This window comes from Panthera onca, chromosome B2 (assembly GCF_046562875.1).
Source record: "Panthera onca isolate mPanOnc1 chromosome B2, mPanOnc1 haplotype 2, whole genome shotgun sequence".
Classification (NCBI taxonomy): Eukaryota; Metazoa; Chordata; class Mammalia; order Carnivora; family Felidae; genus Panthera; species Panthera onca.
Window position 1 is genome coordinate 90,143,534 of NC_138343.1, and position 25,424 is coordinate 90,168,957.

The 25,424-nt window shown below is 35.0% G+C and overlaps 1 protein-coding gene across 3 annotated transcripts in view; it reads right to left on the minus strand.

The window, feature by feature from the left end:
* Positions 1–25,424, minus strand: part of ASCC3 (activating signal cointegrator 1 complex subunit 3) — a 357,007-nt gene that overhangs the window by 58,230 nt on the left and 273,353 nt on the right. The window lies entirely within an intron of this gene.

The window sequence follows — 25,424 nt, forward strand, 5'->3', positions numbered from 1 at the left end:
CTTCAGGAAATTTGCAAGAAGCTGATTCCAACCCTCATAGATGACTTGGAGGGCTTTAAGATTTCAGTGGAGGAAGTAACTGCAGATGGGGTGGAAACAGCAAGAGAACTAGAATTAGAAGTGGAGCCTGAAGATGGGAATGAATTGCTGAACAGATGAAGAATTGCTTCTGATAGATGAACAAAGAAAGTGGTTTATTGAGATGGACTCTACTTCTGGTGAAGATGTGAAGATTGTTGAACTAGCAATAAAGGATTTAGAATATTACATGAACTTAGTTGATAAAGTGAGAGCAGAGTTTGACAGGATTGAGTCCAATTTTGAAAGAAGTTCTACTGTGAGTAAAGTGCTATCAAACAGCACCACATGCTACAGAAACATTGTTCATGAAAGGAAGAGTCAATCATTGTGGCAAACTTCACTGTTGTCTTATTTTATGAAACTGCCACAGCCACCTCAACCTTGAGCAATCACCACCATGACCAGTCAGCAACCACTGACATCCAGGCAAGACCCTCAACCAGCAAAAAGATTACTAATCACTTAAAGCTCAGATGCTACTGTACATGGTTTAGCGATAAAATATTTTAAAATTAATGTATGTACATTATTTTTAGACATAATGGAACTAAACATTTAATAAACTACAGTATAGTATAAACATAACTTTTATATGCACTGGGAAACCAAAACATTCATTTGACTTGCTTTCTTTTGGTGTTTGCTTTATTGCAGCGGTTGGGCACCAAATCTGCAGTATCTCTGAGATATGCCTATCATGCTTACCAGTTTGCCAAATGGTTTCATCAACATATTAGATATTAAAAACAACTCTGTGAAGCAAGATAGCTATCATCATTTCCTATTTTACAGGCTCAGAGAGAATAAAATGAGTTACTGTGATGTTGGGGGTGTTATTGCAATAAAACCATCTGAGCATTAATTATCTAACTCTCTACAGCTGCAAAGTTGTGTCAGAAAGCAAAAGTCATAACACAACTCCTCTTAAACATTTTAACAATTAAAAATGAATCTAGGGGCGCCTGGGTGGCTCAGTCGGTTAAGCGGCCGACTTTGGCTCAGGTCATGATCTCACGGTCCATGAGTTCGAGCCCCGCGTCGGGCTCTGTGCTGACAGCTCAGAGCCTGGAGCCTGTTTCAGATTCTGTGTCTCCCTCTCTCTGACCCTCCCCCGTTCATGCTCTGTCTCTCTCTCAAAAATAAATAAACGAAAAAAAAAAAAAAAAGAATCTAGCAGTCCTCCTGATTTAACACTATCATCTCCAGACAGTCTCTGACTGGTGATGGTTTGACTTACAATTTTCAGACCTTATGATGGTACGAAAATGATGCACGTTCAGTAGAAATCATACTTCAAATTTTGAATTTCAATCTTTTCCTGGGCTAGCAATATGCGATGTAACACTCTGGATGGTGGGCAGCAGCATTGAGCCACAGATCACAGCCAGTCACGAGACCATGAAGGTAAATAAATGATACACTAAGAATCACTCTGTTCCCCTGCAATGATTCTTTCACTTTCAATACAGTATTCAAAAAATTACGAGATATTTAATACCTTATTATCAAACAGGCTTTGTGTTAGATCATTTTGCCCAAACGTAGGCTAATGTAAGTGTTCTGAGCACGTTTAAGGTAGGCTGGGCTAAGCTATGATGTTTGGTAGGTTGGGTGTATTTAAAGCTTTTTTGACTTTGGATATTTTCAACTTAGGATGGTCTTATCAGGATGTAATCCTATTGTAAGATAAGATCTGTATCCCTAGTCATTAGTCAACAACTTTGCCAGTCTGACTAATTATATGAAATTAATTCAACAATATGATGTAAAACAATAGGAAAATGACTGTAAAGTCAAACTAAACATCATGGAAAAGATGCGTTAATTTATCAAATCAATGCAAATGTTGCTTCAATAACATGCAAATCCACTGGCAAATGAGAATCAGGCAGAATTAGGCCGATGAATAACTGAACAAGAAATATAAGAATGATGACACTATAACTGCTCAAAAGCGAATGATTTAAATATCAAAGGACTGAGATAGGTTATTGCAAAAACTGAGGTCCTCAAGTATATTTTTGAAAAAAATATTTTCTTTATAGTTATGCACTAAAAGTTAAACCCAAAGTGAAAGGTATTATACTCTGATACATATAATTATGTTAGAAAAATTGTGTTCCCTCAAAAAATCACAAATAAAATCAACGTGATTCAGCCTTTATAAGTTAGCAAATACCTGATAGAAGCTCAAATTTTGTTGAATATAAAGGTAAGTGAGTTTCTCCCTACATCTTTTATTTTTACTTTTAAGATAAAATCTTCAATAAAATTCTCTTATTCCTTCTCCCCACCTAATATAAAATATTAGACTCTCTTTTAAGTAGCATTTTTTGGGACTAGTATCCTCACTTCTTTCTTACTGTTTCTTTTTCGACTCTTCTAATCTTATTTAGTGTAATGACATAACAAATCTCCCAATTAATTAGGTTTTGAATGGGATACAGATTTTATACCTTAATCAAAATATGGTTATTTAAAAGCTCCTAATGTATAAGCAGGTGAGTAATTCTATACATCTGTATGAAAATGTTATGCTAAATCTATTTCAATGATCTGAAAGTCTTAACAGTTTTCTAAGAGGGAGAATATGACACCATTTGTAAAATTCTGAATTTCAAGCTACAATGGAATATATAAATCTGCATATTTGAATATATGATGGGTATATTTGTACGTATCTCAAAATTCTTTCTGGATAGCATTATCATTATTAATACAAACACAAACTTTAATTTTTATAAATGGTTGTTCCTCAGGATAGATTGCTGATATTAATAAATTGAAAACTATAAGAAACACACTTAATATAATACTAAAAAGTTTATAATGTTTATTTATTTTTGAGAGAGACAGAGACAGAGCACAAGTGGGGAAGGGGCAGAGAGAGGGAGACACAAAATCTGAAACAGGCTCCAGGCTCTGAGCTGTCAGCACAGAGCCCGATGTGGGGCTTGAACTCAAGAACCAGAAGATCATGACCTGAGTCCTGAAGTTGGACACCCAACCAACTGAGCCACCCAGGCACCCCTACAAAACTTATAAAACAGGTCAGTGGTCATACATAAAGCCTCATAAGTTTAAAAATTCTATTCCTAGAGATGTTAAATCAACAAACACATCTCTGAGGTCCAGAGTTCACAAAATGAGACACCAGTACCATAGTACCTAGAGAAACCAGCCATACTGAAAGTCAGCCAAATTGACTGGATGGCAATATGGAGAGACAGCTCAGGATATTTTCTAAAATGTATTAGACTTTATTGCTTTTATTCACTAAGTAGAAAGTTTCTTTGCTAAACTCTAAATATTCTAAGGGAACTTCTGGCTTATTTGAAATGCAAAAATCTAGGTTCTCGGGGGAAACTAGCAGAAATGGTAGCTTGCATAAGTGAGTGTATACATAAACTATTCTGTTATGAAGCAAAGTCTCCATTAGGAAGAAAAATACAGATATCCCTAAAATTTCTGAAAAATCTGAATATTCTAATTTTCTCTTTTGATTGGAAATCTGTTGCTTAAAATTAACAAATGATCCAACGAAAGATTTCTTTTTGCCTTTAAGACAATATTTCCTATAGAGAGTCAAATGCTGCTACAGAATTAATCACATGATTTGCAAGACCTATCTAAAAAAGACATTTGAGTAAGTTATGGTAGACACATAAAATTAAGAGACTGCATGCACCTTGATGTTTATAGCAGCATTATGTACAACAGCCAAATTATGGGAAGAGCCCAAGTGTCCACTAACTGATGAATGGATAAAGAAGATGTGGAAATATATATATATATATATATATATATATATATATATATATACACACACACACAATAGACTATAACTCAGTCATAAAGAATGAAATCTTACCATTTGCAATGACATGGATGGAGCTATTGAGTATTAGGCTAAGTGAAATAAGTCATCTGAGACAGACAAATACCGTATCATTTCACTCATGTGGAATTTAAGAAACAAAACAAGCAAAGGGACAAAAGAGAGAGAGAGAGAGAGAGAGAGAGAGAGAGAGAGACACCAAGAAACAGACTCTTAACTATAGAAAAAAATTGATAGCTACCAGAGGGAAGGTTGGTGAGGAGGTGGGTGAAATAGGTGATGGGGATTAAGGAGTACACTCGCTGTGATGAGCACTGGGTGATGTATGTATGTGCTGAATCAGTATATCACACACCCGAAACTAACATTACACTGTATGTTAACTAACTGGAATTTAAACAAAAACTTTAAAAAAATTAAAAGACTATACATTTGTGGCTTTTTTGATTTCTTGTTTAGGCTAGGTACAATACTTAAAGATATCTGAGTTTCTTTCTGAGGTAACTGACAGTAAGAGCTGGCTTATTTGGCACAGGTTTAGGGAACAATTACTTAAACGTATTAGAGTCATTACTAGTTCAAAATTATTTAACAAAGAGCTCTAGACTTCATCCTGACTCCTCAGTCAGTTCTCTAGTCCCTCTGAGACTTGTTGATGTTATTCCATATATATGCTCTAGCTATTTCCTCATAACTGGAAAGCCTTCCTTTCATGAATCTTCCATTTTGTAGGAGAATCATCTATGAAGTGTTAGTGTTTGATTTCTACTTAGTGATTTAAAAATGTTTATCTCATCTTGTACTACAAAATGCTCTTGGTAGAACAAGATTTAGACTCATTATTAATAAAAATCCAAAACCTAACCAAAAGAAAGATGTGTAAGGGGTAACTAAGGTCACAGGCGGGACTGATTTTCAATAAATGTCCCAGAACATATGTATGTCTTGCTATTCAAAATAAACACCATGAGAGGTTATAAGTTCATTTCAGTAGGGCTTGCATCACTCAAAACATTTTGAAGCTCTCTTTTGGTCTACAGTCTGACTTTAGGAACCACATATTATCTTGTATTATAACCAATTTTACAACCTCAAATCATATTGCCTGACTTGACAAACTTAGTCTTCTGACTTGGCTTCAAATAATCTCCTGCCGTTTTCTCAAAACAAAAGCAAACTGTCCAAACAAAAAAGTACCATTTTTGTAATGAACTTAGTAAACAGCTTTTAAAGATAATCCGAAGACAACAGTTACTAAATGTATTAGTTCTGTAATGTTTATTTTAAAAATCACTTAAGTTCAGTGTGAAGGCTAGATGAACTGCTCAAAAATGAACATACGGATAGATCACACAAGATACAGGAAACAGGTGTCACATAGATATCATAAATTGGGAGAATAAAAATAAACCATTAAAAAATATCCTGGATATACAGTAAAAAAAAAAAAAAAGAAAAAAGAAAAAAGAAAACCCTGCCAATCAGATAGCTAATGTTATATCTTTCTGGTAATATACTTAAGCGAGTACTTTAGGCATTTAAGTTTGAGCCTGTTTAGGCAGAAAGCTTTTCTATTGTTCATGTTGGTAAAAATGAAATGTTTTGTTATTAACTCATAAAATTAATTACTTCCTCATATTTAGAGTTACCGATATTTTGGCTCCAGGGCAAACTTTTAAGAAGTTATATTTAAAGACAACAAAGAAAAATAGAGATTTTCAGTACCAGATGTCTGGGAAGATCCCATTTGGATTTGAGCTACTTAAATTTGCAATCATGTATTTATACATCTAACAGAGCTTCTGTTTCCCCCAGAATCAGAAAATTAACTAGCTTTGTAGCATCTTCCTTGATCTGCCACCCGTGCCCTGAGGATTAGAGACTCCACCTGAGCTTGTTTTACAAGCATAACAGAAAAAATTAATCTCTGCTGGCAGCGCTCCCACTGGGATACTGATGAATAATGATATCCCTCTTTTGCTGCCCTCTCAGTCCACTAGAAAAGCCACTCTAACCCAGCAACGTGGAAACTGCTGAAACCATTCCAGCTGTGGATTAGCAGGCAGTCAAGCATCCATCTGCTCTGTGTGAATCAAGAGAAAGCAAACAAGCATTCTTATGGCTAAAGTCATATTCAAGTCCCATAATATCTTATAGGAATACAGATATATGCATGTATATCTATTTGTATCTGTGTCTCTATTTATCTACCTATCTCTTCAATAATATGCAGTCACATACTGTAAGCTAAATTGACCCAATTCCTTGATTTAGTTTGCATTTCCTGGTGCTTTAAACATTGGAAAACAAAGAACATGTTCAGAGGTTATAAAGTATAGCTCTTTTTCTTAATTGAAGTATAATTGACATACAATATCCTATTAGTCTCAGATGTACATCATAGTGATTTGATATTTTTATACATTATGAAATGATCTCCATGGTAAATCTAGCTACCATCTGTGACCATACAAAGTTATTACAATTTTATTGACTCTATTCCCAATGCTGTACATTACATCCACATGACTTCTTTATTTTATAACTGAAAGTTTGTACCACTTAATCCCCCTCACCTATTTCACCTGACCCCCTAGACCCTTCCCACCCTCTGTTAACCAACAGTTTGTTTTCTGTATCTATGAGTCTGTTTCTGCTTTGTCTATTTGTTTTTTAGATTCCACATATAAGTGAAATCATATGGTATTTGTCTTTCTGTCTGACTTATTTCACTTAGCATAATGCCCTCTAGGTCCACCCATGTTATCGCAAATGGCAAGAAAAGTATAGCTCTTAAAGTTGGTATTCATATGGGACAATTAACTTGAAATTAAACTTTTAGAGCACAGTATGACATTACATTAGGCATATATGCATTGCCAGGTTCTCAGATATAGCAACCAACTACTTGTTTCAAAAAGTAAGCCTGTTTAATCAGTTTCTAAGCAAGTGTTACATAAAGGATCTGTGGCCTTTAATTTCACTTAGTTTTATTTTACTGACACACTGATGTAAAAAGTATCTGTGGACTTTTGTCTTCTCCAAAAATGAAAGAGCCATTGCTTATGGTTTACCAATAGCAATTTTGAGTTTGACTGGATTCTAATTATTAATGAACTCCCTAGCACTTTAATATGTCCATAATGTATTGATGACTGATGTTTATAATGATAGCTTCAGGACTCTAAAATATCTTTATGGGTTTTCTCAATCGTCAAAGAAAAATTTTTTTTCAGCACAGTTCTAAGAATATTTAATAGTATTTACGTTCTTTTGAATTCTGAAATCGATATGGTATATATTTAGAAATTATATTTAGAAAGAGATTTTAAATAATCATCATATCATACTTCCAGTGAACAACAACAACCCAGTCTGCTTTTAAGTTCTAGTCTAGTATTACCCACATCACTTTCCCTCTGATCTTAGTTGTTTTCACTGGTTACTCCAATGTCTTACTGACTTTTTCCTCTCTCACTTCTTTCTCCTTCACTGATGAAAACAGTAAAAGAAGTCCAAGGTTACAACCCTTTCTGTGCTTTCTGCCCAGCAGAGCTATATGCTGCCAGCATAGTCACTGGTTCTGCAAGACTGTTTATTTGTTCATATGTCAGTACAAGACACCTGTTTGGTATTTGTCTTACAAATTTGTTAACACTGTTTAATAAATGACAGAAAACACCTACAAAGATGGTATTAAGGACCTAAATCTAATAACTTAAAGCAGTATATATGGAAAATTTTCCTTTGCCAATGGAAATACTTTAGAACTGAGGCTACAGTGCTTCTGCCAAACTGCATTATTCCTTTGAATTACATACGAAATAGTGAATAACAGAACAGAACATGTAGAATTTTATGTATGTGAGGAACATGACACTTGGAAATCTCTCTTACCTCCCAGTTTTTTGTTTTTGTGGTTTTTTTTTTTTAAGCAAAGTGAGTTCTAACTTTCTGACATAATCAAATTTCTAAGACATGCTTATATTCTACTGGACTGTCAGGGGGAAAAGATTGTAAAATGAGCAGAGTCCTTTTTTTTGGAGAATGTAATGTTAAAATAAAATGCAGATGGTATGAATACTACTACTGTAATAAAGACCATATTTATGCATTTTATTTGGTAGTAACAACAAAATTTTTCAGAATACATGTAAGCATGAGAAGAGTGGGGCACATCCATTTCTTTGGGTTGAGAAATCAAAAGATATTCAGCTTATAATGCATCACTGGAGAAAAAATTCTTCTAGGCTTCTGCCATATGTATAATGGCTCAGCATAAAAACATTCATTTTGGTCTTTCTCACAGTGGGTAGACTGCAGTTTGCTAAGAATTATTCATCACTAGATCTTTTTTCTTGGCAAGACTTTTTGAAAACTATTCAGCTAATTAGTAAATGATCTATTTTCTGACAAGGCAAGTGTAAATATCTCAATACTAGAATGCACACACAGGGGTATGTAAAAACAAATCAGAATAAAAAAACACTGTGCTAATTCTCTTTCAAAAACTTAAGTTTATGTTTAAGTGACTATAAATGATTTATTCTTAAAAGAGATACCTTTGGTCTTTTTAGAAAAGTTTTCCAGTTTTTTTTTTTTTTTTTTGTATTATAAATAACTCCATGATGAACATCTGTGTACATAGATATTGACAAAAAACTTATTTCTTCAGGGCAGATTCCTAGAGATAGAATCACAACAGCAGGGAGCAGAAAATTCTTAAAGGGATTTAAAAAAAAAACCAAACTGATAGACATTATCAAATTTCTTTCTAGAAAGGCTGAGTCAATGAAAACTCTGTTTATCAGTGTCAGGAAGGGCAAAACTGACAGCACTCTCACCATCAACGAATAATATCCCTTTTGAATTTCCAACAATAGGCTAAATGATTGCCATTTTCTGTTTTAATTCATATTTCCTTGATCACTGAGAGGGTTGAAGGGTGTTTTTAATATCTGTTAAAAATGAATTTCTTCTGGGGCGCCTGGGCTCAGTCGGTTAATCGTCCAACTTCAGCTCAGGTCATGATCTTGTGGTTCACGAGTTGGAGCCCTGCGTCAGGCTCTGTGTGGGCGGCTCAGAGCCTGGAGCCTGCTTGGGATTCTGTGTCTCCCTCTCTCTCTCTGCCCCTCCCCCACTCATACTGTCTCCCTCTCAAAAATAAACATTCAAAAAAAAAATAAAAACAAAATAAATTTCTTCCTCTATAAATTTAATTTAACGCTTTCTTTTCATTTTTATCATTGGAGTCATGGTTTTCTTTTCAATTATTTTATTAAAAAATTAAAATTTATTACTCTTGTCTATCGTAATTTTCACAAATACTAATACTTTTAAAATTTTACAGATATTCATATATTTTATACATTTAGGTAGGCAAATCCATCCATTTCCTTTCACAATTTCTTCAATTCCTTTATGCTTTTTGTGCTTGTTCCCCTGAATCTATTTGGTATTTTAACATTATTCTTGGCTTTAATCCTTAATCTGACTGAAATTTATTCTAATATACGCTATGAAATTAGAATCTAAGTTGAATATCATTCCAAATTGTTATACAATTTACCCAACAATACTTGTTGAATAAATCATCCCTTAACCAATGATTTTATGCTGTTTTCTTTTTATTTGGTTAGAGCTTCACACAAATAAGCAAGATGGGTGTTGGCCAATGCGTGAAAATTATCCTGGCTGCGGTGGGGAAGGAAGCATTGTTGGCACATGGAATAGCATGGGCTCCAAAGAGAAGCAAAAGGAGAAGAGCAGTTGAAGACTGGAGGCTATTCTCACTCCGACCTACACTGCGGCCAGACTCAGCAATCTTGCATGGCATAGGAATGAATCTGAATTTACCTTGTAAATTTTTTTTTGAATAGAAGAGGTTGATGGCATCTGTCATACGTAGATATGACTTTATATAAATTATAATATATCAACTACTAGTGCTTGTTATCAACATTAAAATATTAATGAAAACTAATAACAGAGGTGAGTGACTAAAGTTCCTGATTCAAAGAATTCAAATACCATATGGTAGGCAATGTACTGAGGCTTTACACACGTTATTTTATTTAATCTTCTCCTTTATTTTACAGAGAAGCATGAAGCTTGGACAGATTAAGTGATTAACCCAAGATCATATATTTAGACAATGGTGAAGTCATGTCTGTGTGACTCCAAAGCTCATGTTCTAAATAACTAGACTTCCATCATACTCTAGACATGCTAGTACAACTTATACTTTCTTTCTTTTTATGTATTTTGAGAGAGAGAGAGAGTCAGTGAATGTTGGGGAGAGGCAGAGAGAGAGGGAGAGAGAGAATCCCAAGCAGGCTCCACATGGTCACTGTGGAGCCCAGTGTGGGGCTCGAACTCACGAACTCTGTGATCAAGACCTGAGCCGGAGTCAGATGCTTGACCAACTGAGCCACTCATGCACGCCCACCTTATGCTTTCAAAGTAGGTAATATCAAAATATAATTATTTCTTAGATATAAGGCAGTTCCCTTCCTAAAGGCAGGGATCATATCTTAATTACTGCCTTCTTGTATCTAATATGGTAGGTGCTAAATAAATGCTGGAACTGTTGAAGATGTGTGTTTAAGAATATCTGTAGGATAGTAGTAGATATAGAACAAGCTTCCAATAAGAGAAAATAAAGGACAAGAGAAAGTATAATGAGTAAAGGAGGCAAAGAACAACTGTACAGGAAGAGTAAAGGAAGGGAGAGATTTAAAAAGTTCAGAGTAATAGAAAGAATGGACATTTATTTCCTCACCAGAAAATGAAATAAGGTAGTGCTTTGTCTATTTGTATATCAAAAGTGTTAGTTTTGAAAACCTATATTTTGGAAATACCTAGACTCTAAATATGGTTCTCCTTCCTCAAATATCAGATTAAATAATGTAATATTTGCCTTATTCAAGAAGAGAAACTATTAAAAATCACTGCCCATTTTAGAGTTGGCATCACTAATGAACTAGATTAAATTGACCAGAGCTTTAACTGCAAATGAATGAAGAGAATTGTTCCAGATGAATATATGCTTAGTAACATGACCGATTTGATTCGCCTGATTTTTCCTCAGCCAGGATCCCAGTGGCTTCCTGGCTGTTTTACAGCTTTCTGCTTAGTCCCAAAAGAAAGAACATTTTTCTTATTAATATAGCTTCCTCATAGATTTCAAGCCCAAGTTCCTAATTCAAAGAAGTGCTAATCCATTTGCAAAGCATCTTAGTGAAGGAGTAATCACCCGGCCATAATCACTATTACAAGTCATAATTACTTTATGAATTCTTTTAATTACTAAGTGATTTTTTTTTAACAACTATAAATAGATGAGCACTCTTAGCAGCACGGACATTGGTCTGGAAGCCAGGGTAATGTCTCATTAAAGAATCGTAGTGCTTTTTTATTTGGAGGTAGGATGATGTGGCAGTGGGGAATCATTACTTTTACAGACTTTGTCACTCCCCTGTGGTACACTAAAACCCAGAGCCATGGCCTCTAGTAAAATACTAACCTGGAGAGAAAGGAATAAGGAACAAGGGAGGTAGGAGAGTAGGGGCAAGAGAAAACTCAGAAAATGATGCTGTCATCAAGAAAACAAAGGTCTTGCAAATGAAGTTACCATATGTTCTTCTAAAAAAGCAAAGCTAAAATTCACTAACTACATAGTAGGGTAAGGGCAAAGTTGTACGTAAGATCATTAAGAGAAATAAGACTGTACTCTTCTTTATTGCTCCAAATATTAATAATGAAATAAAAAGTTTCCTAGTGAATCCCATAAGGCCAGCCCTTCTGATAGAGACCAAGTATTCTGAACCCTTAAAACATGTAAAGGTATCTATAGTATGACAGTTGTAAATACAAAACAAAAGCAAAACACAAATAAGAAACATAAAGTAAAACATAGCACCAAACAAAACATTCTACCTAGATCAAGGTCAGATATGTTTGGACATGTATCTTTTACCTTATTAGACCTTCACACTAATCCTGTAATGATAAGTAGGGCAGGTATGATTGAACATTTTTTAACGAGTAAGGAAACTGAGATTAAGAGATTAAATGACCTGTCATTTAACACAAAGAGGTTAAAATGGCCATGCTGAGATTTGAACCCATGTTTCCTAAATGCAAACACCATATTCACTCCACCACACTTTGGCCCCTTAGTCTATTAATGGCCTCTGCCCACATTTACAGGTCTTTCCCCACTTCCTCAGTTTCAACTGATGGCCTCAGCTTTTTAGTTTATAAAAAACTAAAGCAAACACAAGGGTAATTTCCTCATTATCCTACTACCCACCAACTTCCTTACATCTATACTCCAATACTCTGTCTTTTCTCCCATTACAATGGATTAATTTGCTCTACTACCTAAGTCCAATTTTTCCACTTATTCCATTGATTCTTATTTCCCTTTTGTTTTAAGGATTGAGCTCTTTCCGATAACATCATTTTTTACCTCGCTCTAGGATCATTTTTATCTGCATACAAATATGCTAGATCTTAAATTTAAAAAAGGAGGGGGGTGTCTGGGTGGCTCAGTCAGTTGAACATCTGACTCTTGATTTCAGCTCAGGTCATGATCCCAGGGTGGAGGGATGCAGCCCTGTGTTGGGCTCCACGCCTGCTTGAGATTCACTTTCTTTCTCTCCCTCTACCCCACTCACACGCTCTCTCTAAAATAAATTAAAGAGAAGAAAAAAAGAAATTGATTTTATATTCCTCCGCTCCCCAGCACCAAGTAAGAATGAACTATATTTGCTGTCCCTACTTTCTTAAAACTCAGTTCTCTCGAGTCCTTTGAAATAAAATAAGGTGTTTGCCTCCTATCATTCCGTTGAAATTACTCATTAAAGACATCTAGGATTATTTACTTATTTATTTACTTTTTAATTTACACCTAAGTTAGTTAGCATATAGTGCATCTAGGATCTTTATCTTATCAAGTTCAGGGAACAGACTCTTGTCCACACTGTATCAACAATCTTTTTTTAAATGTTTATTTATTTTTGAGAGAGAGAGAGAGAGAGAGAGAGAGAGAGAGAGAGAGAGAGAACGTGAATGGGGGAAGGGCAGAGAGAGAAGGAGACACAATCTGAAGCAGGCTCCAGGCTCTGATCTGTCAGCACAGAGCCCGATGTGGGGCTGGAACCCACAAACCATGAGATCATGACCTGAGCTGTAGTCGGACGCTCAACTGAGTCACCCAGGTGCCCCTCCGTATCAACCATCTTTAACTCAGTTAAACACCATCTCTTCTTGAGATCCTTTCCCCCCCTTGGCTTCCAGGACAGTGCACTCTCCTGAGGCCTTTCTTTCCACTTGTCATCCTGTGTTCTTAGTTGTCTTTGCTGACCCACCTTCTCCTCTTTCTCCTCAACCTCAACATGCCAAGTTCCCACAGTTCAATCCTCAGACCTCTTCTTCCTTTTACAAAAAAAACTTGAATTCTAGTATAGTTGACACACAGTGTTATATTAGCTTCAGGTGTAACATACAGTGATTCAACACTTCCATACATCCCCCGGTACTCATCACAGATGCACACCTTAATCTTCATCCCTTATGTCACCCATCCCCCACCCGCCTCCATCTAGTAACCATTAGCTTGTTCTCAATAGTTAAGAGTCTGTTTCTTGGTTTGTCTCCCCCTCCATTGTTCATTTGTTTTGTTTTTTAAATTTCACATGAGTGAGATCATATGGTATTTGTCCTTCTCTGTTTGACTTAATTCGCTTAGCATTATACTCTCTAGCTCACAGACTTTTTAATACTCATCCCACCCAGATTCAACCAACCCCATGGCTGAAATTCTGAATACCATCCATATGCCAGTTACCAGCAACCCTCCCCCCACCCCGCCCCCGCCAAATAAACACAGACACCACTTTTTACTCAGCCTTCTTCACCTCAGTAAATGGTATTCTCTTCACCGAGTTGTTCAGGCCAAAAACCTAGCATCATCTTTATTTCCTCTGTTTACTTATAATTAATCCATCAATTTCTGTTGGTTCTATTTTCAAAACATCGAGTCTAACCACTATTCATCATTTCAACTCTCACCATTCTATCCAAGCCATTTTCTCTCTTCTTGACTTTCTGTAAAAATCATTTCTCTCCTAAGTGGCCAGAGAGGTTTCAGAACAAAAAATATCATATCACTCTTTTGATCAAAACCCCTCAATGGCTTCTCTGAACATTACGACAAAATCCAAGCTCTCTAGCAAGACCACAGATGACCTAGCCCTTGGGTACCATGCTTCCCCAAAGCTTGCTCCACTTCATCCCCACTGGCTTCCCTGATGTTCTCTGAATGTGGCAGATGATTCCTGCTTCGTGACCTGTGCATATGCTATTCCTTCTGCCTAGAATTTCTTCCCCAAGGCTTTCTCATGAGTTGGTCCTTCATGTCACTCAGTTCTCTGTTCAGATATCTCCTCAGGAAAGCTTTCCTTAACTGTCCTATCTAGAGCAGCCTTCTCTAGTTACCTCTAGACACTTGCCTTAGTTTTAAAAAATCTTATTTAGATACACTTTGCTATATTACATGTTTATTTACTTGTTTACCAAGAAGCATGTTTACCACTACGAATATAAGGTCTATGAGTACTGGAACTTCATCAGCCTAGTCTACTGCTATATTCTCCATGCCTGGAGCATAATCTGTACATAACAAATATTATTACTAAATACAATAATAGCTTATGTTTACTGAGTACTGTGAACGAGCAAAGGACTGTTCTGTGCTTTACCTATATTAACTAATTTAATCTTCCAATAATTCCATGAGGTGCCTATAGTGGTGTTACTACAAAAGTCATAGTTATGAATCATTCTGTATTTGGACTATTGGCTGTTTCCTTTTAAACAGAAGGACTATACAAAGAATTACTTAGAGGGATTAATGGAAAAGAAACTGTCTTGTGAGAAAATAATCAGGAGATATAAATCTCCATATAGACTAAATAATGGCTAATATATGAGGGCTGGTGGTGGCCTGATAACAACCAATAAAGTGGGTAAACAATGTTATTTATTAAGTATAAAGAGGGGCGTCTGGGTGGCTCAGCAGGTTAAGCGTCTGACTTCGGCTCAGGTCACGATCTCGTGGTTTGTGAGTTGGAGCCCCACATCGAGCTCTGTGCTGACAGCTCGGAGCCTGGAGCTTGCTTTGGATTCTGTGTCTCCCTCTCCGTCTGCCCCTCCCTTGCTCATGCTCTGACTCTCTCTGTCTTTCAATAATAAGTAAACGTTAAAAAATTTTTTTATTAAGTATAAAGAAATATAGCCAGTAATAACAACAAATTAAGGAAGGGTAATTGTATTGTTTTCATTAAAAGCCCCCTAAACGTACTATTACTTGTAAAACAAGATAAACCAAGGAGATGGCTACATAAAATGACTTGTTTTTAAACATATATAAGATAAAAATAGAGAAGGAGGCAAACCATAAGAGACTCTTAAATACAGAGAACAAACTGAGGGTTGCTGGAGAGGGGGGTGGGAGTGGGGAGATGGGTTAAATGGGCAATGGGCCTTAAAGAGGGCACTTTTCAGAATGAACACTCAGCGTCATAGGTAGGAGACGAATCACTGGGTTCTACTCCTGAAGCCAAGATTGCACTTTACATTAACTAACTTGAATTTAAATATAAATAAACAAATAAATGAAAGAAAGAAAGAAAGAAAGAAAGAAAAGAAAGGTATACTTTAATACACTTTACAATAGAGAATTTATAAAAGCTTTATCCCAAATTGTGTCACAGCTTTTTAAAAATATGTATTTTTAATCACATAGTGATTCTGTTGTTGTTGTTGTTTTTTTACATTATTACATAATGAAAAAGCTTGGCATGTTAGTTAATCTAAAAGGTCCAAGGAATAAGTTTATGATTATTTTTTTTCCTTTTAAAATTCCCTGTTTTTAAAATAATGTAATATTGTAGACTCTGATTATACCAACTGGGGGCTGGAAAAGAAATTAGGATGTTTAGTTTTTCTTTTGTCCTGTTATACAGAAGTGATGCTGAAATACATTGAGTTGGCTTTAAGCATTGGAAATAATCACACTTATTTACCTACTTGGCAGTTCTGTGAGAATAAAAGGCAGTATAAATTTTTAGCTGAAACAATGTTTTGGCATTATTGGTACTGGGAAGATATTTAGGACAGGAACCATGAACCTTTTGGAATACTTCTGATCACTGTTATTAATTGAGGAAGGAGCTAGTATTGATTTCTGAGCTGTTTCACCTGCTAGGACAATAGGACCCTAACAAAAATTTTAGAGTACTAAAACTTTATTGGGATAAAATTAGAAACATTTTAAGCAGAAACTAATTTCTGGCATGTGAAAATTATATTTCAAAATATTTTATCCAATGTTAAAGTTTCCACTTATTTTCCACTTATTTTTAAAGTTTAAACAATGCTCTGTTTACTCACAGAATGAAGTGACAAATGGTTAGAATTTAGGGAAGAGATTTTATTCCAGGAAGCTCATAATTTTCAATGTTTTTTAAAAATTTCCTTAATGTGATAGTATGTGTATTGACAATTCTAAACAGTTACGATGTCTGATATCATTAAGTTAAGCAATTTTTGTTTACCAATGATAAACAAAATATTTTCAAAACAAAATTAATGATGATTTCCTTTGCCAAATGACTCATGGTAGGGTTCCCTGAAAAGCAAACTACCCTGGAGTTTTATAAATATAACTTAATTTATATGACACCATCCAAGAATATACTTGTAATTTAAAAATGTCTAAATGTAGATTCCCTTTGCAAATACTTACATATACCCCATGACTTACATACCTTCCAAACATAGAGCAGGCTAGTAACTCTGACTTTTGGGGAGAACAATGTCAGCAGTTCTGCTGCCCTGAATGTCATAAGTAGGACTAAATACTTCTCATGCACAGGCAAAGCCATATTAAGCAGCAACAGACAAAGAGACATGAATTCAGCATAAACCTATCCTTTTCTTTTTATTAGGCTCTATGGGCTCTAGAACAAGTCTTCTTAAAAGATAGGGGTCTGTCTTCTATTTCTTTGGTATTCCCCAAAGTACATTGAATACTGGATACAGTACTTAGCAAATCTTGACAAATGTTGACAAGTCAAAATATTTTTATAGATAGCTTAGGCTGAGAAGGTTAATGTGTATCTGTTCATGTAAGTACATTTGTACTCTGTAAGTTTAAATAAAAGGGGAAAATGAGATGCAAGCAGGGGAAAAAGAAAAGTATAAAACAGCAAAAGGGAAAAAAAGGCATTTAAAAGGTGGGTGGGAGATATGAATTCTAATATCAACTTAACCCTTTTCCTATTGGGAATTGGGTTTTTATATTGTTTTTCAATACTGATTGTATTCATCTTGTGCAAGACTGGGTCTTTGTTCTTCAAAAAATGAGAAAGTTAAACTAGTTGATAATGAAAGAAATATTAAAGGTATTCATATTTTGATATCTAAAATAATTTCTTATTAAAATTTTTTGAATGTTCATTTAATTTTAAGAGAGAGAGAGAGAGAGAGAGAGAGAGTATCAGAACACAAGTGGGGGAGAGGCAGAGAGAGAGGGAAACACAGAATCTGAAGCAGGCTCCAGGCTCTGAGCTGTCAGCACAGAGCCTGATGCGGGGCTTGAATCCATGAACTGTGAGATCATGACCTGAGCCGAAGTCAGATGCTTAACTGACTGAGCTACCTGGGTGCCCCTAAAAATAATTTCTTAATTAAAAACTCTACTTAATCATCAATGATTAGATTCCTAATACTTGCCAGCTGTCATTCTGTAGGGCATTTTAGGAAGCCAAAAATTAAAAAAAAAAAAAAATTTAAAACAGGACAAATTTCAGGTAATATCATAAATTCATTTTACACTCATCAGAACATAGTCAGCTTAAAAATCTTTAAGGTAACCTATTCAAGCACAGGAGATATATTTGAGACTGAGGTCTGTTCCCAGGAAAATGTTTCACTTTTCTCTGTGCTGAGGACAGCTTATACGTACAGAAAGCTAGGAAGAAACTGAGAAATAATGGAGAAGAGGGAAAGTCTCAAGGGAAAGAGAACAAGAGTAGAAAGATAACTTTTTTCAAGACATTTGCCATCTGTGCCTCTCTAAAAGATGCCAGGCAGCTCCCCAGCCTGAGGGTTAGGGAAGCTCTCCTCACAAACCCTGGAAGATATCCCATTAGGTTTCCCCACCAGGAAGATAAAGAGAAGCAGATGGGATTCTGCAATTGTCAGGAGGTTATTTGGAAATGGAAGGCCACGAGGTTGGTGGTGTTCACTGTTACTCAGTTAACCTCTCCTTCCTTTCATTCTTCCTTTAATGAACTCTTTAATTTTACATGCTGGGTCCCCTACTAATGCTATTCATATCTGGCTTGGCCTTTTCATTTATTTTGTCTTAAATTTCTCTCTTCTTTAAAAAAATATTTCTTATTCTTCCAATTACATGTTTGAGAAAGATACATCTGCAATTTTCTACTAAAAGATTTGTAGTTGTACCCAAACAGGACAAAATTCAAACATTAAAAATGCTATACTACTAAAAATATTCTATATATAGGCAAAGAATCTGTGTGCTTTTAAAGACAGCAGTACAGAGACCTGCGAAACCTGGAAATTTATTGATATATAAAAATCTTATTGCTCTGGTACTTTTCTAAATTTGGAATGGTTCTATTTTATATTAACACATGAAATCCACACTTTTAGTTAATATCCAAGGCTCTGTGAAAAAAAAAAAAAGAATTTCACAACTTTTCAGATTGGATATTTGATATATAATCTCATGTTTCTCTGTAGTCACAAGAACCATAACAACTGAGTGTATCTTTAAAAAAAATTTATTGAAAATTCTAGACACAGAATACATTTGGGGCATATTCTGCTTTCTTTCAAAGCTATTAATACTATGGCAAGCATATTCGTAAATCTGTTCAAATAAATTTTCCCTAACTTTGAAATCTTTTCATTTCTATTATGGTTTTAAAATAGGCTACCTCCTGAAAGTCCACTGAACATATCAAATCATGACCTTGTTTTTCTACTCTAGACTTGGGCTTTCGGTGCCAACATCATTAAGAGATTCTTTAAATTACTTTTTAAATGTCCTTTTCCCTCTGGATTTTCACTTATATCTAATTAGACTACTTACTTCATGCCATGTAATCCCTGTTGCCAAAACTGCTAAATGCTTCAATAAGTAGGAGGAGGGCATCAATGGAGCAAGACAGATGTAATGTCACTGGTTAACAATAGAAGTGTGAAGCAGCTGCCTTAATTATGAAGCTTATTAATTCATGGTGTTAAAAAAAACTTGGCAAGAGTGTTTACAAAATATCTAAACTTTCCAAACAGCATCATATCGTTTAAAACTTAAAATATGTGTTTCAATAAGGGATACTGAAATAATTATTTTGTCACAGTAATTAACATCTGCATTTAACATCTATAATTCTAAGTTAAAAGGCCACACATAATTTTAAAAGTAACTCTGCTTCTTAATTGACTTTAAAAGTATATACCCTTATACTTTAATGCTTCAAAATTTAATGCTTCAAAAATTTTTTACACTTGAAATTAAAAACACTGGATGAGGATAAACTATGTCTAGGAGAGGAAGTAAGGTATAGGGAAAGAGTTCTAAAGAGCTACTTTCTATAGAACCTGGAAAAACTTAACCTCATTAAATTTCAATTTCATTATCTGTAAGTTAACATTTACCACAAAGCACTGTTTGATGACTACAAATAATGTATATAAAATGCCTGGCATGTAGTAGGTGCTCAATAAAAGGCAATACTATTTTTTAATGGGTGTATTGGAAAGACAAAATTTAAATAAATGGTTTACTATTATAGAATAAGACTAGTGAAAAGAAATAGTCTCAGTACAATCTTTGGCCTTACACCTAGAATATTTAACTATCATTTAAAGATAATGACACCTAAAAATGTAAGCTTAGAAACATTTTAATTTCTTAGGAAGACAAGGAAGTGGAAACAGAAGTCTCAAAAGAGGTGTTATTAAGAAAAACAACAACAAAACAACATTAGTGGAAGTGTACTTGCCTCTTCAGTGTTGACTGAAACAAAGGTTTATATATAATGAAGTAATAACCAATAGGAATTAGTCTCTGAAAGTTTAGCACACTGCCATGTTTAAAAAAAACAAAACTCTTCATTATATTCTGAGCAAAAATATATTCCAAGTATCTAGTGGGCCAAGACAGAACTTCTAATTGAAAAAGTTACTGTGTTATTATTGATCTGAAGAGGGCTTCTGTTCATATAGTTCACGATTGTAATTTCAGTTACACGGATTCAAAGCCTTTGCCTTTCTAAACTGAAATGTCCTAATCACATTATCTTCCATCATTTGAGTACTCACTTGGGCCCAAACTTGCTCCATGATGTTTTTGTGATGTGGGACCAGGAAAAATATATATAGCAAATATACAGCATAGGAATGATTAACATGAAGGAATATACTCTATCCTGTTCTGTTTTTAGAGACTCTTGGACGATGAGCAACATTTTGCTCATTCTTAGAGCATCACACTGACCTGATGACCTCAGTGAGTAGCAACACCCAAGTATCTTTCATAGTTTATTACCATGGTCCATAGTTTATGTGTTAATATTCTCTCTCTCTCTCTCTCTCTCTCTCTCTCTCTCACACACACACACACACACACACACACACACACACACACACACACATTTGTCAGTAATGTTCTATCTCCTGCCCTTATAAAGAGCCTCACACATTCTAGGTACAAAATAAAAATTTTTTAAAGAATCAATATATGATCTGTGGATAGAAATATGACTGAGAGAATTTAATATGGACCAATGAGAGAGTAAGATGTTACAGATAAAATAAACAAATTATGCATGCTTCATTTTATGCTTAAGATATTTGTTAAGACAATTTCATTTAGCTTGGCTCTTTAATATCTGAAAGAGTTCAGTTTTCATCTTTAAACTCAGAAATTTCCTGTTTCCTCCATTCTTTGGTCAAAAGGGTGAAACTGTCAATATAATACCATTCTGAAAAATACAGGTCTGACCCCAACCATTATATGGATAGAAGAAAAGAACAACAACAACAACAACAAAATAGAATTTAGACGACAGGGTATAAATGAACTTTATGAGTTTGTTTTGTTTTGTTTTAATATGAAATTTATTGTCAAATTGGTTTCCAGTTTTGTTTTGTTCTTTATCAAACCTGACAATCTTCTATGGACACTGCAAGAGGGAAGTCTGTAGTGCCGAAAACACTATACGAGGCAGCAGGTCATGAAATGACCTGATTAAATGCTTTCTCTTTTACTTTTGAAAGAAAATACACTTTCTGGTAAATATTATTAAGGCAACAAAATTTATCTTGACTTAAAAAGAAATTCAAAAAAGTTGATAATGATATACACAATGACTAGATAAAGAGTAGGAATTGCAATTCACTTAAGGAAAAACAACTATGGCTAACTGTGAGATTCTAAATACATATCTTCTCTAAAGGAAAAAAGGACTAAAACAGTTATCAGTTATCAGTCATGAATACATAAGATCAAGAGATCATCATTTGAAACTATGTTTGATGTTAAGTGAAGAGAAATAATAGATTTATGTATCTTTAAATGCCTGGTGAAAATGAATCAGTGTCTTAACATTCTTTTTTCCTTCTATGGTTGGTTACCTTTCAGTGTTTTTTTTTTTTTTTTTTTTGTCTGTGCCAAGAATAACCAATCACATTGCAACATATTTAGAAAACCTCAAGGAAAATCTTAATGAACACAATTTCTGCACTACCATTAATACCAAAGGAAACAAAACAAAAATCAATACATTATGTAACCTACGATATAATGAGAAAACTTCATTCACTGACAAATTGATGAAGTATTAGAGTAAGTTCAAAGTAATACACAAGAGAATAGAAGCTTTTCAGTTATGATCACTGGACTACTAAAATTCTTTTTAACAATAATTAATAAATTAATTTTTAAAAGTTTAAAGATGACTTTAGAAATATCAATGGCTATCTTTATAAAAGGAGATGCTGGTAGTGAATATCTAATACTGCTTTTTTCAAAAATATAATGTAACATTATTAAGTATTTTAATAACAAAAACAACGATAATGAAAATAGGCTTTTGAAACACTAACAACACTCATATTGCTTTTCTTTGCCCTGTTGTGTTTATCATCCTGTTCTCTATAGCTCCTGTCTGGCTGCTTTTTTCTCCTGGTTTCAAAACCACAAGGAGATTAATATGCATTTGGGGAGGTGAGAGTAAAGATAATGAGGCTATGTGAGTCATTTAGGAATCTTTAGTGTGGTAACAAAAAAAAAACACCCCAAAACCCACTTTTCAGTGAAAGAACGAATTCTAGAAACTACACTGTAATTACTTCAAATACAATCTTGCTTTACTATTTAATGTTTCTTCGTTAGTTACACATATGCTCTCCAATGAATGGAGCGGAATACCTAGACAAGAAATTAACAAAACAGTGGTACCTGCAGATCTTGTCAATGTGAGTCCTACAGTTCTAATTCCTCAGTATCCTTATTCAAAAAGCAGTCTCACTGAGATACTACAAATTTAGATGCTATCTAGCACAGGCTGAGTTTGCTAGACTAAACACCACAGGATGAAGAGATTACATTACTGTTGCTGTGGAAATTAAGGGGTATACCAAGCAATATGTATATAAATATACTGTTGAGTTTGTCTTAAATATATTTGCAGATGATTTGTTTTGTTTAGTTATCACAAGAGTTGATTTTATTTTAATGAAAATAAACCAGGAGATCAGGGTAACAGATTTTAGGCAGTATAATAGTGGAAAGAAAGAAGCTGCTGAAATGGTGTGGACAGACCTCTTATTCTGATCAATGCCATTTCAGAGAAGACTGGAGAGGATAACAGTTTAATTCTTTTCTTACTAGGTATATTTTGGGGTCTCTTTTAGTGGGGTAGAGGGGGATACACAGTATAACAGGCATATGGTTTTCACAAACCTTTATAAACAATGTGCATCCAGTATTTTTTTTTAATTAATTAATTTATTTTGAAAGAGAGCGAGAGGGAACAACTGGGAGAGGGGCAGACAGAGAGAATCCCAAGCACAATCCAGGCTGAGTTTGCTGCAGGGCTTGATCTCTGGACCGTGAGATTGTGACCTGAGCTGAAATCAAGAGTCGGAGGCTTCAATGACTGAGCCACCCAGGTGCCCCCAGTCTTTTTCTTCATGGATTAGAACAAATATTGTTATAATGTCTATACTACCAAAAGCAATCTACATATTTAATGCAGTCCCTATCAGAATGCCACCAACATCTTTCACAGAGCTAGAACAAACAATCCTAAAGTATGTATGGAACCACAAGACCCTGAATGGCCAAAGCAATCTTGGAAAGGCAAAGCAAAGCTAGAAGCATCACAATTCTGGACCTTGAGCTATATTACAAAGTTGTGGTCACCAAGACAGCATGATGATAACACAAAAAACAGACACATAGATGGATGAAACAGAATAGAAAACCCAGAAATGGACCCACAACTCTATGGTCAACTAATCTTCAACAAATTAGGAAACAATATCCAATGGGAAAAAGTCTCTTCAAAAAATGGTGTTGGGAAAACTGGACAGCAACATGCAGAAGAATGAAACTGGACCACTTTCTTACACCATACACAAAAACAAATTCAGAATGACTGAAAGACCTAAAGGTGTGACAGAAAACCAGCAAAATTCTAGAGGAGAATATAGGCAGCAACCTCTTTGACCTCAGCTGCAGCAACTTTTTACTAGACATGTCTCCAGAGACCAGGTAAACAAAAGCAAAATGAACTATTGGGATTTCATCAAGATAAAAAGCTTCTGCAAATCAAAAGAAACAATCAACAGAACTAAAAGGCAGCCTATGGAATGGGAGAAGATATTTGCAAATGATATATCTGATAAAGGGTTACTATGCAAAATGTGCATCCAGAGTTAACATGCACTCCCCACCTCAGTGTCTTCCATATCAGTGTGTGTGTGTATGTGTGTGTGTGTGTGTGTGACATGAGAAGCAGCATAGGACAGTGGTTAAGAACCCACACTTGGTTGCTAGACTGCAAACTACTCACTTGCTGTGCAACCAATGGGATGTTATCAATCTCAAATTAGTGATTATTGTCAGGATTAAATGTGTTTATCAATGTAAAGTTCCTAGAGTGGTGCTTGGCACATGAAAAGTGCTCAAAGGTGTTAGCTGTTATTACATGTGTTCCCAAAGTAGACATGTACTTTTAAAATATTAGATTAGGTAAATATACCAAGGTAGGTAAATAGGAAAGGAAAATTATATTCTTAAATCTAACAGATACTAGTTTAAGATGCTTGCCCAAATTAATTAACCATTATTTTACTGTCTTCCACCCAGATAAATCCTATTTTTATGAGTCTCCAATTGGGAAATAATAAAAACCTCATTCTTAGGAATGTAAAAACAATTCTTATTTTTTTTATTTTTCCTTCAGAAATGAATTTTTAATTTTATAAACTTTTTAAAGTTTGTTTATTTATTTATTTATTTAGAGAAGAGGGAAGGAGGGAGCAGAGGAGGGGCAGAGAGAAGGAGGGAGAGAGAATCCTACGCAGGTTCCATGCTGTCAGTGCAGAGCCCAAAGAAGGGTGTGAACTCATGAACTGTGAGATCGTGACTTGCTCCAAGATCAAGAGTCAGATGCTCAACTGACTGAGCCACCTAGGTGTTCCTAAACTTTTTTTTTTGATAGCTGCCTTGTATACTTTAATTCTCTACTCTTTTCTATAGAGCAAACAACAGAAAACTGATGAATACAGGATCCATCCATTTAGTAACAAATTATTTCCTGACTCACTACAATGTATGTGGCCTTATGCTACACAAAAAATCCACACACTAGTTTCTCAAAGGAAAAGCACTGAAAAATTGGAAACTGTGAATGGGATATTGAGGCCTATTGAGAATGACAAGCAATAGGAAGAAAAAAGCTAATAAGTGAACTATCTCAGAATCAGTGAATGTGTAAGAGAAGGACCTTAGAGACATTATACAGTCGAATAGTTCTTAACTCTTTAAAACAACACCAATGTACTGGAGGGGTGAGATCACATGGTATTCTTTTGTAACATATATCTTTTTTTTTAAATGTTTATTTCTGAGAGAGAGAGAGAGAGAGAGAGAGAGAGAGAGGCAAAGAGAGAGGGAGACACAGAATCAGAAGCAGACTCCAGGCTCTGAGCTGTCAGCACTGAGCCTGACATGGGGCTCAAACCCACGAACCGCAAGATCATGACCTGAGCTGAAGAAGGATGCTTAACTGACTGAGCCACCCAGGCACCCCAATTTTGTAACATATATCTTGACTAATGTGCTAACAAAGTTTTGTGGGAAATTATTATATTTAAATTCAACAAAGACAAA